This window comes from Carica papaya, chromosome 8 (genome assembly GCF_054855325.1).
Source record: "Carica papaya isolate Zhongbai chromosome 8, ASM5485532v1, whole genome shotgun sequence".
Classification (NCBI taxonomy): domain Eukaryota; kingdom Viridiplantae; phylum Streptophyta; class Magnoliopsida; order Brassicales; family Caricaceae; genus Carica; species Carica papaya.
Window position 1 is genome coordinate 17,480,947 of NC_142316.1, and position 13,196 is coordinate 17,494,142.

Here is a 13,196-nt window from a genome sequence, read left to right on the forward strand (position 1 = left end):
AGCATTTTACTTGATATTAGAACGAGAACGGGAGGGGGAAGAAATGGTAATGAGTTTATGTATTTGCAGCGCGAAATTAAACAGGTGCGATCATACCAGCACTAATGCACCGGATCCCATCAGAACTCCGCAGTGAATTGTGCTTGGGCGAGATTAGTACTCGGATGGGTGACCTCCTGGGAAGTCCTCGTGTCGCACAAATTTTTTTTTAGACTGGTCGTTCGACGTTACGCGCGTCTGGAACTAGGGTCCGCTGGTTTATACGCAAATGTGAGTCAAGAAGCAGGGGCATTTTAATCGATATTAGAACGAGAATGAGAGGTGAAGTGTGAACGCACAGGGAAACAAATGACGGGAGGGGGAAGAAAGGAGGAGTGTATGTACTTGCAGCGCGAAATTAAAGAGGTGCGATCATAGCAGCACTGAAGCCCCGGATCCCATCAGAACTCCGCAGTTAAGTGTGCTTGGCGAGAATAGTACTCTGATGGGTGACCACCTGGGAAGCCCTCATGTTGCACCTATTTTTTTTCGGATGGGTTGTTCGACGTTACGCGCGAATGAAATTATAAACCGCTGGTTCATTTGCAAAGGTGAGTCACGGTGCCGGGGCATATTACTTGATATTAGAACGAGAAAGAGAGATGCAGAGTGCACGCACAAGGAAACAAATGACGGGAGGGGGGATGGGAGGAGAAAGAGTATGTATTTGCAGTGCAGAATGAAACATGAGGGATCATACTAGCACTAATGCAACGGATTCTATCAGAACTCCGCAGTTAAGGGTTCTTGGGCGAGAAAAGTACTCGGATGGGTGACCTCCTGCGAAGTCCTTATATTTCACCCATTTTCTTGGGAGGTCGTCGTGTTGCACCCATCTTTTTGCAGATGATTCTTTCGACGTTACGCGCGACTTGATTTATGGTCCGCAGGTTTATTCGCAAATGTGAGTCACGGAGCCGTGGCATTTTACTTGATATTAGAACGAGTACGGGAGGTGCAGTGCGCACGCACAAGGAAACAAATGACGGGAGGAGGAAGAAAAGAGAAAGAGTGTATGTATTTGAAGCGCAAAGTTAAACAAGTGGCATTATACCAGTACTAATGCACTGGATCCCATCAGAACTCTGCAGTTAAGCGTGCTTGGGTTAGAGTAGTACTCGGATGGGTGACCTCTTGGGAAGTCCTCGTATCGCAACAATTTTTTTTCAGATGGGTCGTTCGACGTTACGCACGACTGGAACTATGGTCCGCTGGTTTATACGCAAATGTGAGTCAAGAATCAGGGGCATTTTAATCGATATTAGAACGAGAAGGAGAGGTGCAGTGTGAACGCACAAGGAAACAAATGATTGGAGGGGGGAGGGAAGAAGGAGTGTATGTATTTTCAGCACGAAATTAAACAGGTGCGGTCACACCAGCACAAATGCACCGGATCCCATCAGAACTCTACAGTTAAGTGTGCTTTGGCAAAAGTAGTACAATAATGCGTTACCTCTTGGGAAGTTCTCGTTTTACACCCATTTTCTTTTTTTCAGATGTGCAGTTCGACGTTACGCGCGACTTTAATTATGGTCCGCAGATTTATTCGCAAATGTGAGTCACGACGCCATGGCATTTTACTTGATATTTGAACGACAACGAGAGGTGCAGTGCGCACGCACAAGGAAACAAATGACGGGAGGGGGAATAAAGGTGAAGGAGTTTATGTATTTGCAGCGCAAAATTAAACAGTTGCTATCATACCAGCACTAATGCACCGGATCCCATCAGAACTCCGCAGTTAAGTTTGCTTGGGCGAGAGTAGTACTCGGATGGGTGACCTCCTAGGAAGTCCTCTTGTCGTATTAATTTTTTTTTCAGACGGGTCATTCGACGTTACGCGCGACAAGAACTAGGGTCCACTGGTTTATAAGCAAATGTGAGTCAAGAAGCAGGGGCATTTTAATCGATATTAGAACGAAAAGGAGAGATGCAGAGTGCAGGCACAAAGAAATAAATGACGGGAGGGGGGATGGAGGGAGAAAAAGTGTATGTATTTGCAGCGCAGAATAAAACATGAGCAATCGTACCAGCACGAATGCAACAGATTCTATCAGAAATCCGCAAGTTATGGGTGCTTGGGCGAGAGTAGCACTAGGATGGGTGACCTCCTGCGAAGTCCTTATATTTCACCCATTTTCTTTGGAAGTCCTCGTGTTGCACCCATTTTTTTGCAGATGATTCTTTCGACGATAAGTGCGACTTGAATGATGGTCCTCAGGTTCATTCACAAATGTGAGTCACGGCACCTTAGCATTTTATTGATATTAGAACGAGCACGGGAGGTGCAGTGCGCACGCACAAGGAAACAAATGACGGGAGGGGGAAGAAAGGAGAAGGAGTTTATGTATTTGCAGTGCAGAATTAAACGGGTGCGATCATACCAGCACTAAAGCACCGGATCCCATCAGAACTCTGCAGTTAAGAGTGCTTGGGCGAGAGTAGTACTCGGATGGGTGACCTCTTGGGAAGTTCTCGTGTCGCACCAATTTTTTTTCAGACGGGTCGTTCGACGTTACGCGCGACTGGAACTAGGGTCCGCTGGTTTATACGCAAATGTGAGTCAAGAAGCAGGGGCATTTTAAACGATATTAGAACGAGAAGGAGAGGTGCAGTGTGAACGCACAAGGAAATAATTGATGGGAGGGGGAGGGAAGGAGAAGGAGTGTATGTATTTTTAGCGCGAAATGAAACAGGTGCGATCATACCACACTAATGCAATGGATTCTATCAGAACTCCGTAGGTAAGGGTGCTTGGGCGAGAGTAGTACTAACATGGGTTACCTCCTGCGAAGTCCTTATATTTCACCCATTTTCTTGTGAAGTTCTCGTGTTGCACCCATTTTTTTGCAGATGATTCTTTCGACGTTACGCGCGACTTGAATTATGGTCCTCAGGTTTATTCGCAAATGTGAGTCACGGTGCTGTAGCATTTTACTTGATATTAGAACGAGAACGGGAGGTTTAGCGCGCACGAACAAGGAAACAAATGACGGGAGGAGGAAGAAAAGAGAAGGAGTGTATGTATTTGCAGCGCAAAACTAAACAGGTGCGGTCTTACCAGCACTAAAGCCCCGGATCCCATCAGAACTCCGCAGTTAATTGTGCTTGGGCGAGAGTAGTACTCGGATGGGTGACCTCCTGGGAAGTCCTCGTGTCGCACCAATTTTTTTTCAGACGGGTCGTTCGACGTTACGCGCGACTGAAACTAGGGTCCGCTGGTTTATACGCAAATGTGAGTCAAGAAGCAGGGGCATTTTAATCGATATTAGAACCAGAAGGATAGGTGCAGTGTGAACGCACAAGGAAACAATTGATGGGAGGGGGAGGGAAGGAGAAGGAGTGTATGTATTTTCAGCACGAAATGAAACAGGTGCGATCATACCATCACTAATGCAACGGATTCTATCAGAACTCTGTAGGTAAGGGTGCTTGGGCGAGAGTAGTACTAGCATGGCTTACCTCCTGCGAAGTCCTTATATTTCACCCATTTTCTTGGGAGGTCCTCGTGTTGCACCCATGTTTTTGCCGATGATTCTTTCGACGTTACGTGCGACTTGATTTATGGTCCGCAGGTTTATTTCCAAATGTGAATCACGGCGCTGTGGCATTTACTTGATATTAGTACGAGTACAGAAGGTGCAGTGCGCACGCACAAGGAAACAAATGACGGATGAGGAAGAAAAGAGAATAAGTGTATGTATTTATAGTGCAAAATTAAACAAGCGGCATCATACCAGCACTAATGCACTGGATCCTATCAGTACTCTGCAGTTAATTGTGCTTTGGCGAGAGTAGTACTCGGATGGGTGACCTCTTAGGAGGTCCTCGTATCGCAACAATTTTTTTTTAGATGGTTCGTTCGATGTTACGCGCGACTGGAACTATGGTCCGCTGGTTTATACGCAAATGTGAGTCAAGAATAAGGGGCATTTTAATCGATATTAGAACGAGAAGGAGAGGTGCAGTGTGAACGCACAAGGAAACAAATGATGGGAGGGGGGGAGGGAAGAACTCGTATGTATTTTCAGCACGAAATTAAACAGGTGCGGTCACACCAGCACAAATGCACCGGATCCCATCAGAACTCCGCAGTTAAGTGTGCTTTGGCGAAAGTAGTACAATGATGGGTTACCTCCTGGGAGGTTCACGTGTTGAACCCATTTTTTTTTTCAGATGTGCCGTTCGACGTTACGCGCGACTTTAATTATGGTCCACAGATATATTTGCAAATGTGAGTCACGGCGCCGTGGCATTTTACCTGATATTTGAACGAGAACGAGAGGTGTAGTGCGCATGCACAAGGAAACAAATGACGGGAGGGGGAAGAAAGGAGAAGGAGTTTATGTATTTGCAGCGCGAAATTAAACAGGTGCGATCATACCAGCACAAATGCACCGGATCCCATCAGAACTCTGCAGTTAAGTGTGCTTTGGGGAAAGTATTACAATGATGGGTTACCTCGTGGGAAGTTCTCGTGTTGCACCCATTTTCTTTTTTTCAGATGTGCCGTTCGATGTTACGCGCGACTTTAATTATGGTCCGCAGATTTATTCGCAAATGTGAGTCACGGCACCGTGACATTTTACTTGATATTTGAACGAGAACGAGAGGTGCAGTGCGCACGCACAAGGAAACAAATGACGGGAGGGGGAAGAAAGGGGAAGGAAATTATGTATTTGCAGCGAAAAATTTAACAGGTGCGATCATACTAGCATTAATGCACCGTATCCCATCAGAACTCCGCAGTGAAGTGTGCTTGGGCGAGAGTAGTACTCGGATGGGTGACCTCCTGGGAAGTCCTCGTGTCGTACTAATTTTTTTTTTAGACGGGTCGTTCGACGTTACGCGTAACTGGAACTAGGGCCCCCTGGTTCATACGCAAATGTGAGTCAAGAAGCATGGGCATTTTAATCGATATTAGATCGAGAAGGAGAGATGCAGAGTGCACGCAAAAGGAAACAAATGACGGGAGGGGGGATGGAGGGAGAAAAAGTGTATGTATTTGCAGCGCAGAATGAAACATGAGCAATCATACCAGCACCAATGCGACGGATTCTATCAGAACTCCGCAAGTTAAGGGTGCTTGGACGAGAGTAGCACTAGGATGGGTGACCTCCTGCAAAGTCCTTATATTTCACCAATTTTCTTAGGAAGTCCTCGTGTTGCACCCATTTTTTTGCAGATGATTCTTTCGACGATATGCGCGACTTGAATTATGGTCGTCAGGTTTATTCGCAAATGTGAGTCACGGCACCGTAGCATTTTACTTGATATTAGAACGAGCACGGGAGGTGCAGTGCGCACGCACAAGGAACCAAATGACGGGAGGGGGAAGAAAGGAGAAGGAATTTATGTATTTGAAGCGCGGAATTAAACGAGTGGGATCATACCAGCACTAATGCACCGGATCTCATCAGAACTCCGCAGTTAAGTGTGTTTGGGCGAGAGTAGTACTCGGATGGGTGACCTCCTGGGAAGTCCTCGTGTCGCACAAATTTTTTTTCAGACGGGTCGTTCGACGTTTCGCGCGACTGGAACTGGGGTCCGCTGGTTTATACGCAAATGTGAGTCAAGAAGCAGGGCCATTTTAATCGATATTAGAACGAGAATGAGAGGTGCAGTGTGAACGCACAAGGAAACAATTGATGGGAGGGGGAGGGAAGGAGAAGGAGTGTATGTATTTTCAGCACGAAATGAAACAGGTGCGATCATACCAGCACTAATGCAACGGATTCTATCAAAACTCCGTAGGTAACGGTGCTTGGGCGAGAGTAGTACTAGCATGGGTTACCTCCTGCGAAGTCCTTATATTTCACCCATTTTCTTGTGAAGTCCTCGTGTTGCATCCATTTTCTTTTTTTCAGATGTGTCGTTCGATGTTACGCGCGACTTTAATTATGGTCCACAAATTTATTCGCAAATGTGAGTCACGGCGCCGTGGCATTTTACTTGATATTTGAACGAGAACGAGAGGTGCAGTGCGCACGCACAAGGAAACAAATGACGGGAGGGGGAAGAAAGGAGAAGGAGTTTATGTATTTGCAGCGCAAAATTAAGCCGGTGCGATCATACCAGCACTAATGCACTGGATCCCATCAGAACTCCGCAGTTAAGTGTGCTTGGGCGAGATTAGTATTCGGATGGGTGACCTCATGGGAAGTCCTCGTGTCGCACCAATTTTCTTTTCAGACGGGTCGTTCGACGTTACGTGCGTTTTGAACTAGGGTCCGCTGGTTTATACGCAAATGTGAGTCAAGAAGCAGGGGCATTTAAATCGCTATTAGAATGAGAATGAGAGGTGAAGTTTGAACGCACAAGGAAACAAATGACGGGAGGGGGAAGAAAGGAGAAGCAGTCTATGTATTTACAGCGAAAAATTAAACAGGTGCGATCATACCAGCACTAAAGCTCAGGATCCCATCAGAACTCCGCAGTTAAGTGTGTTTGGGCGAGGGTAGTACATGGATGGGTGACCACCTGGGAAGCCCTCGTTTTGCACCTATTTTTTTTCAGATGGGTTGTTCGACGTTACGCACGAATGAAATTATAAACCACTGGTTCATTTGCAAAGGTGAGTCACGGTGCCGGGGCATATTACTTGATATTAGAAGGAGAAAGAGAGATGCAGAGTGCACGCACAAGAAAACAAATGACGGGAGGGGGGATGGAATGAGAAAGAATGTATGTATTTGCAGTGCGGAATGAAACATGAGGGATCATACCAGCACTAATGCAACGGATTCTATCAGAACTCCGCAGTTAAGGGTGCTTGGGCGAGAAAAGTACTCGGATGGGTGACCTCCTGCGAAGTCCTTATATTTCACCCATTTTCTTGGAAGATCCTCGTGTTGCACCCATCTTTTTGCAGATGATTCTTTCGACGTTACGGGCGACTTGATTTATGATCTGCAGGTTTATTCGCAAATGTGAGTCACGGCGCCGTGGCATTTTACTTGATATTAGAACGAGTACGGGAGGTGCAGTGCGCACGCACAAGGAAACAAATGACGGGAGGAGGAAGAAAAGAGAAAGAGTGTATGTATTTGAAGCGCAAAATTAAACAAGTGGCATCATACCCGCACTAATGCACTGGATCCCATCAGAACTCTGCAGTTAAGTGTGCTTGGGTGAAAGTAGTACTAGGATGGGTGACCTCTTGGGAAGTCCTCGTATCGCAACAATTTTTTTTCAAATGGGTTGTTCGACGTTACGCGCGACTGGAACTATGGTCCGCTGGTTTATACGCAAATGTTAGTCAAGAATCAGGGGCATTTTAATCGATATTAGAACGAGAATGAGAGGTGCAGTGTGAACGCACAAGGAAACAAATGATTGGAGGGGGGGAGGGAAGAAGGAGTGTATGTATTTTCGACACGAAATTAAACAGGTGCGGTCACACCAGCACAAATGCACCGGATCCCATCAGAACTCTACAGTTAAGTGTGCTTTGGCAAAAGTAGTACAATGATGGGTTACCTCCTGGGAAGTTCTCGTGTTACACCCATTTTCTTTTTTTCAGATGTGCCATTCGACGTTACGTGCGACTTTAATTATGGTCCACAGATTTATTCGCAAATGTGAGTCACGGCGCCGTGGCATTTTACTTTATATTTGAACGAGAACGAGAGAAGGAGTGTATGTATTTGAAGCACAAAATTAAACAAGTGGCATCATACCAGCACTAATGCACTGGATCCCATCAGAACTCTGCAGTTAAGTGTGCTTGGGCGAGAGTAGTACTCGGATGGGTGACCTCTTGGGAAGTCCTCATATCGCAACAATTTTTTTTTTTCAGATGGGTCGTTCGACATTACGCTCGACTAGAACTATGGTCCGCTGCTTTATACGCAAATGTGAGTCAAGAATCAAGGGCATTTTAATCGATATTAGAACGAGAAGGAGAGGTGCAGTGTGAACGCACAAGGAAACAAATGATGGGAGGGGGGGAGGGAAGAAGGAGTGTATGTATTTTCAGCACGAAATTAAACATGTGCGGTCACACCAGCACAAATGCACCGGATCCCATCAGAACTCCGCAGTTATGTGTGCTTTGACGAAAGTAGTACAATGATGGGTTACCTCCTGGGAAGTTCTCGTGTTGCACCCATTTTTTTTTTTTAGATGTGCCGTTCGACGTTACGCGCGACTTTAATTATGGTCCGCAAATTTATTCGCAAATGTGAGTCACGGCGCCGTGGCATTTTACTTGATATTTGAACGAGAACGAGAGGTGCAGTGCGCACGCACAAGGAAACAAATGACGGGAAGGGGAAGAAAGGAGAAGGAGTGTATGTATTTGCAGCGCCAAATGAAATAGGTGCAATCATACCAGCACTAATGCAACGGATTCTATCGGAACTCCGTAAGTAAGGGTGCTTGGGCGAGAGTAGTACTAGCATGGGTTACCTCCTGCGAAGTCCTTATATTTCACCCATTTTCTTGTGAAGTCCTCGTGTTGCACCCATTTTTTTGCAGATGATTCTTTCGATGTTACGCGCGACTTGTATTATGGTCCTCAGGTTTATTCGCAAATGTGAGTCACGGTGCTGTAGCCTTTTACTTGATATTAGAACGAGAACGGGAGGTGCACTGCACACGCACAAGGAAACAAATGATGGGAGGGGGAAGAAAGGGGAATGAGTTTATGCATTTGCAGCGCAAAATTAAACAGGTGCGATCATACCAGCACAAACGCACCGGATCCCACCAGAACTCTGCAGTTAAGTATGCTTTGGCGAAAGTAGTACAATGATGGGTTACCTCGTGGGAAGTTCTCGTGTTGCACCCATTTTCTTTTTTTCAGATGTGCCGTTCGACATTACGCGCGACTTTAATTATGGTCCGCAGATTTATTCGCAAATGTGAGTCATGGTGCCGTGGCATTTTACTTGATATTTGAACGAGAACGAGAGGTGTAGTGCGCACGCACAAGGAAACAAATGACGGGAGGGGGAAGAAAGGAGAAGGAGTTTATGTATTTGCAGCGCGAAATTAAACGAGTGCGATCATACCAGCACTAGTGCACCGGATCCCATCAGAACTCTGCAGTTAAGTGTGCTTGGGCGAGATTAGTACTCGGATGGGTGACCTCTTGGGAAGTCCTTGTGTTGCACCAATTTTTTTTCAGACAGGTCGTTCGACTTTACGCGCGACTGGAACAAGGGTCCGCTGGTTTATACGCAAATGTGAGTCAAGAAGCAGGGGCATTTTAATCGATATTAGAACGAGAATGAGAGGTGCAGTGTGAACGCACAAGGAAACAAATGACGGGAGGGGGGATGGAGGGAGAAAAACTGTATGTATTTGCAGGGCAGAATGAAACAGGTGCGATCATACCAGCACCAATGCAACGGATTCTATTAGAACTCCGCAAGTTAGGGGTGCTTGGGCGAGAGTAGTACTAGCATGGGTTACCTCCTGCGAAGTCCTTATATTTGACACATTTTCTAAGGAAGTCCTCGTGTTGCACCCATTTTTTTGCAGATGATTCTTTCGACGATATGCTCGACTTGAATTATGGTCCTCAGGTTTATTCGTAAATGTGAGTCACGGCACCGTAGCATTTTACTTGATATTAGAACGAGCACGGGAGGGGGAAGAAAGGGGAATGAGTTTATGTATTTGCAGCGCGAAATTAAACAGGTGCGATCATAACAGCACTAATGCACCGGATCCCATCAGAACTCCGCAGTTAAGTGTGCTTGGGTGAGATTAGTACTCGGATGGGTGACCTCCTAGGAAGTCCTCTTGTCGCACCAATTTTTTTTCAGACGGGTCGTTCGACGTTACGCACGTCTGGAACTAGGGTCCGCTGGTTTATACGCAAATGTGAGTCAAGAAGCAGGGGCATTTTAATCTATATTAGAACGAGAATGAGAGGTGAAGTGTGAATGCACAAGGAAACAAATGACGGGAGGGGGAAGAAAGGAGAAGGAGTGTATGTATTTGCAGCGCAAAATTAAACAAGTGTGATCATACCAGCACTAAAGCTCCGGATCCCATCAGAACTCCGCAGTTAAGTGTGCTTGGGCGAGGGTAGTACTCGGATGGGTGACCACCTGGGAAGCCCTCGTGTTGCACCTATTTTTTTTCGGATGGGTTGTTCGACGTTACGCGCGAATGGAATTATAATTCGCTGGTTCATTTGCAAAGGTGAGTCACGGTGCCGGGGCATATTACTTGATATTAGAAGGAGAAAGAGAGATGCAGAGTGCACGCACAAGGAAACAAATGACGGGAGGGGGATGGAAGGAGAAAGAGTTTATGTATTTGCAGTGCAGAATGAAACATGAGGGATCATACCAGCACTAATGCAACGGATTCTATCAGAACTCCGCAGTTAAGGGTGCTTGGGTGAGAAAAGTACTCGGATGGGTGACCTCTTGCGAAGTCCTTATATTTCTCCCATTTTCTTGGGAGGTCTTCGTGTTGCACCTATCTTTTTGTAGATGATTCTTTCGATGTTACGCGAGACTTGATTTATGATCCGCAGGTTTATTCGCAAATTTGAGTCACGGCGCCGTGCCATTTTACTTAATATTATAACGAGTTCGGGAGGTGCAGTGCGCACGCACAAGGAAACAAATGACGGGAGGAGGAAGAAAAGAGAAGGAGTGTATGTATTTGAAGCGCAAAATTAAACAAGTGGCATCATACCAGCACTAACGCATTGGATCCCATCAGAACTCTGCAGTTAAGTGTGCTTGGGCGAGAGTAGTACTCGGATGGGTGACCTCTTGGGAAGTCCTCGTATCGCAATATTTTTTTTCAGATGGGTCGTTCGACGTTACGCGCGACTGGAACTATGGTCCGCTGGTTTATACGCAAATGTGAGTAAAAAATTAGGGGCATTTTTATCGAAATTAGAACGAGAAGGAGAGGTGCAGTGTGAACGCACAAGGAAACAAATGATGGGAGGGGGGGAGGGAAGAAGGAGTGTATGTATTTTCAGCACGAAATTAAACAAGTGCGGTCAAACCCGCACAAATGCACCGGATCCCATCAGAACTCCGAAGTTAAGTGTGCTTTGGCGAAAGTAGTACAATGATGGGTTACCTCTTGGGAAGTTCTCGTATTGCACCCATTTTCTTTTTTTCAGATGTGCCGTTCGACGTTACGTGCGACTTTAATTATGGTCCGCAGATTTATTCGCAAATGTGAGTCACGGCGCCGTGGCATTTTACTTGATATTTGAACGAGAACATGAGGTGCAGTGCGCACGCACAAGGAAACAAATGACGGGAGGGGGAAGAAAGGAGAAGGAGTTTATGTATTTGCGCGCGAAATTAGACCGGTGCGATCATACCAGCACTAATGCAACGGATCCCATCAGAACTCAACAGTTAAGTGTGCTTGGGCGAGAGTAGTGCTCGGATGGGTGACCTCTTGGGAAGTCCTTGTGTCGCACAAATTTTTTTTCAGACGGGTCGAGAATGAGAGGTGAAGTGTGAACGCACAAGGAAACAAATGACGGGAGGGGGAAGAAAGGAGGAGTGTATGTATTTGCGGCGCGAAATTAAAGAGGTGCGATCATACCAGCACTAAAGCCCCGGATCCCATCAGAACTCCGTAGGTAAGGGTGCTTGGGCGAGAGTAGTACTAACATGGGTTACCTCCTGCGAAGTCCTTATATTTCACCCATTTTCTTGTGAAGTCCTCGTGTTGCACCAATTTTTTTGCAGATAATTCTCTCGACGTAACGCGCGACTTGTATTATGGTCCTCAGGTTTATTCACAAATGTGAGTCACGGCGCTGTAGCATTCTACTTGATATTAGAACGAGAACGGGAGGTGCAGTGCGCACGCACAAGGAAACAAATGACGGGAGGGGGAAGAAAGGGGAATGAGTTTATGTATTTGCAGCGCGAAATTAAACAGGTGCGATCATTCCAGCACTAATGCACTGGATCCCATCAGAACTCCGCAGTGAAGTGTGCTTGGGCGAGATTTGTACTCGGATGGGTGACCTCCTGGGCAGTCCTCGTGTCGCACCAATTTTTTTTCAGACGGGTCGTTCGACGATACGCGCGTCTGGAACTAGGGTCCGCTGGTTTATACGCAAATGTGAGTCAAGAAGCAGGGGCATTTGAATCGATATTAGAACGAGAATGAGAGGTGAAGTGTGAACGCACAAGGAAACAAATGACAGGAGGGGGAAGAAAAGAGAAGGAGTGTATGTATTTGGAGTGCGAAAGTAAACAGGTGCAATCATACCAGCACTAAAGCTCCGGATCCCATCAGAACTCCGCAGTTAAGTGTGCTGGGGCGAGCATAGTACTCGGATGGGTGACCACTTGGGAAGCCCTCGTGTTGCACCTATTTTTTTTTGGATAGGTTGTTAGACGTTACGCGCGAATAGAATTATAAACCGCTGTTTCATTTACAAAGATGAGTCACGGTGCCGGGGCATATTACTTGATATTAGAACGAGAAAGAGAAATGCAGAGTGCACGCACAAGGAAACAAATGACGGGATGGGGGATGGGAGGAGAAAGAGTGTTTGTATTTGCAGTGCAGAATGAAACATGAGGGATCATACCAGCACTAATGCAACAGATTCTATCAGACCTCCGCAGTTAAGGGTGCTTGGGCGAGAAAAGTACTCGGATGGGTGACCTCCTGCGAAGTCCTTATATTTCACCCATTTTCTTGGGAGGTTCTCGTGTTGCACCCATCTTTTTGCAAATGATTCTTTCGACTTTACGCGCGACTTGATTTATGGTCTGCAGGTTTATTCGCAAATGTGAGTCACGGCGCCGTGGCATTTTACTTGATATTAGAACGAGTATTGCACCCATTTTCTTTTTTTCAGATGTGCTGTTCGACGTTACGCGCGACTTTAATTATGGTCCGCAGATTTATTCGCAAATGTGAGTCACGGCGCCGTGACAGGAGGACTTCCCAAGAGGTAACCCATCCGAGTACTACTCTCGCCCAAGCACACTTAACTGCGGAGTTCTGATGGGATCCGGTGCATTAGTGCTGGTGTGATCGCACCTGTTTAATTTCGCGCTGCAAATACATAAACTCCTTCACCTTTCTTCCCCCTCCCGTCATTTGTTTCCTTTTGCGTGCGCACTGCACCTCTCGTTCTCGCTCAAATATCAAGTTAAATGCCACGGCGCCGTGACTCACATTTGCGAATAAATCTGCGG

General features: G+C 46.3%; 4 non-coding genes and 24 pseudogenes across 4 annotated transcripts; 27 read left to right on the top strand and 1 right to left on the bottom strand.

The window, feature by feature from the left end:
• The first annotated feature begins 82 nt into the window (after positions 1-82).
• LOC148245660 (5S ribosomal RNA) lies at positions 83-201 on the top strand (annotated as a pseudogene).
• Positions 202-403: 202 nt separating this feature from the next.
• Positions 404-521, top strand: LOC148245661 (5S ribosomal RNA; annotated as a pseudogene).
• Positions 522-1,080: 559 nt separating this feature from the next.
• Positions 1,081-1,198, top strand: LOC148245662 (5S ribosomal RNA; annotated as a pseudogene).
• A 531-nt stretch (positions 1,199-1,729) lies between these two features.
• On the top strand, positions 1,730-1,848 carry LOC148245663 (5S ribosomal RNA; annotated as a pseudogene).
• Positions 1,849-2,409: 561 nt separating this feature from the next.
• On the top strand, positions 2,410-2,528 carry LOC148245664 (5S ribosomal RNA). The gene has a single exon (XR_015814268.1). It is a non-coding gene; the product is annotated as a 5S ribosomal RNA (ribosomal RNA).
• A 558-nt stretch (positions 2,529-3,086) lies between these two features.
• On the top strand, positions 3,087-3,205 carry LOC148245665 (5S ribosomal RNA; annotated as a pseudogene).
• Positions 3,206-4,083: 878 nt separating this feature from the next.
• On the top strand, positions 4,084-4,202 carry LOC148245666 (5S ribosomal RNA; annotated as a pseudogene).
• A 207-nt stretch (positions 4,203-4,409) lies between these two features.
• Positions 4,410-4,528, top strand: LOC148245667 (5S ribosomal RNA; annotated as a pseudogene).
• Positions 4,529-4,737: 209 nt separating this feature from the next.
• On the top strand, positions 4,738-4,856 carry LOC148245668 (5S ribosomal RNA; annotated as a pseudogene).
• Positions 4,857-5,418: 562 nt separating this feature from the next.
• Positions 5,419-5,537, top strand: LOC148245669 (5S ribosomal RNA; annotated as a pseudogene).
• A 563-nt stretch (positions 5,538-6,100) lies between these two features.
• LOC148245670 (5S ribosomal RNA) lies at positions 6,101-6,219 on the top strand. The gene has a single exon (XR_015815287.1). It is a non-coding gene; the product is annotated as a 5S ribosomal RNA (ribosomal RNA).
• Positions 6,220-6,425: 206 nt separating this feature from the next.
• Positions 6,426-6,544, top strand: LOC148245671 (5S ribosomal RNA; annotated as a pseudogene).
• A 561-nt stretch (positions 6,545-7,105) lies between these two features.
• On the top strand, positions 7,106-7,223 carry LOC148245672 (5S ribosomal RNA; annotated as a pseudogene).
• A 204-nt stretch (positions 7,224-7,427) lies between these two features.
• Positions 7,428-7,546, top strand: LOC148245673 (5S ribosomal RNA; annotated as a pseudogene).
• A 159-nt stretch (positions 7,547-7,705) lies between these two features.
• On the top strand, positions 7,706-7,823 carry LOC148245674 (5S ribosomal RNA; annotated as a pseudogene).
• Positions 7,824-8,030: 207 nt separating this feature from the next.
• On the top strand, positions 8,031-8,149 carry LOC148245675 (5S ribosomal RNA; annotated as a pseudogene).
• Positions 8,150-8,711: 562 nt separating this feature from the next.
• On the top strand, positions 8,712-8,830 carry LOC148245676 (5S ribosomal RNA; annotated as a pseudogene).
• A 209-nt stretch (positions 8,831-9,039) lies between these two features.
• Positions 9,040-9,158, top strand: LOC148245677 (5S ribosomal RNA; annotated as a pseudogene).
• A 524-nt stretch (positions 9,159-9,682) lies between these two features.
• On the top strand, positions 9,683-9,801 carry LOC148245678 (5S ribosomal RNA; annotated as a pseudogene).
• A 205-nt stretch (positions 9,802-10,006) lies between these two features.
• Positions 10,007-10,125, top strand: LOC148245679 (5S ribosomal RNA). Its single transcript, XR_015815812.1, has one exon. It is a non-coding gene; the product is annotated as a 5S ribosomal RNA (ribosomal RNA).
• Positions 10,126-10,330: 205 nt separating this feature from the next.
• LOC148245680 (5S ribosomal RNA) lies at positions 10,331-10,449 on the top strand (annotated as a pseudogene).
• A 236-nt stretch (positions 10,450-10,685) lies between these two features.
• LOC148245681 (5S ribosomal RNA) lies at positions 10,686-10,803 on the top strand (annotated as a pseudogene).
• A 203-nt stretch (positions 10,804-11,006) lies between these two features.
• LOC148245682 (5S ribosomal RNA) lies at positions 11,007-11,125 on the top strand (annotated as a pseudogene).
• A 208-nt stretch (positions 11,126-11,333) lies between these two features.
• LOC148245683 (5S ribosomal RNA) lies at positions 11,334-11,452 on the top strand (annotated as a pseudogene).
• Positions 11,453-11,563: 111 nt separating this feature from the next.
• LOC148245684 (5S ribosomal RNA) lies at positions 11,564-11,682 on the top strand (annotated as a pseudogene).
• A 235-nt stretch (positions 11,683-11,917) lies between these two features.
• On the top strand, positions 11,918-12,036 carry LOC148245685 (5S ribosomal RNA; annotated as a pseudogene).
• Positions 12,037-12,241: 205 nt separating this feature from the next.
• On the top strand, positions 12,242-12,360 carry LOC148245686 (5S ribosomal RNA). Its single transcript, XR_015814849.1, has one exon. It is a non-coding gene; the product is annotated as a 5S ribosomal RNA (ribosomal RNA).
• A 558-nt stretch (positions 12,361-12,918) lies between these two features.
• On the bottom strand, positions 12,919-13,040 carry LOC148245687 (5S ribosomal RNA; annotated as a pseudogene).
• Positions 13,041-13,196: the final 156 nt, after the last annotated feature.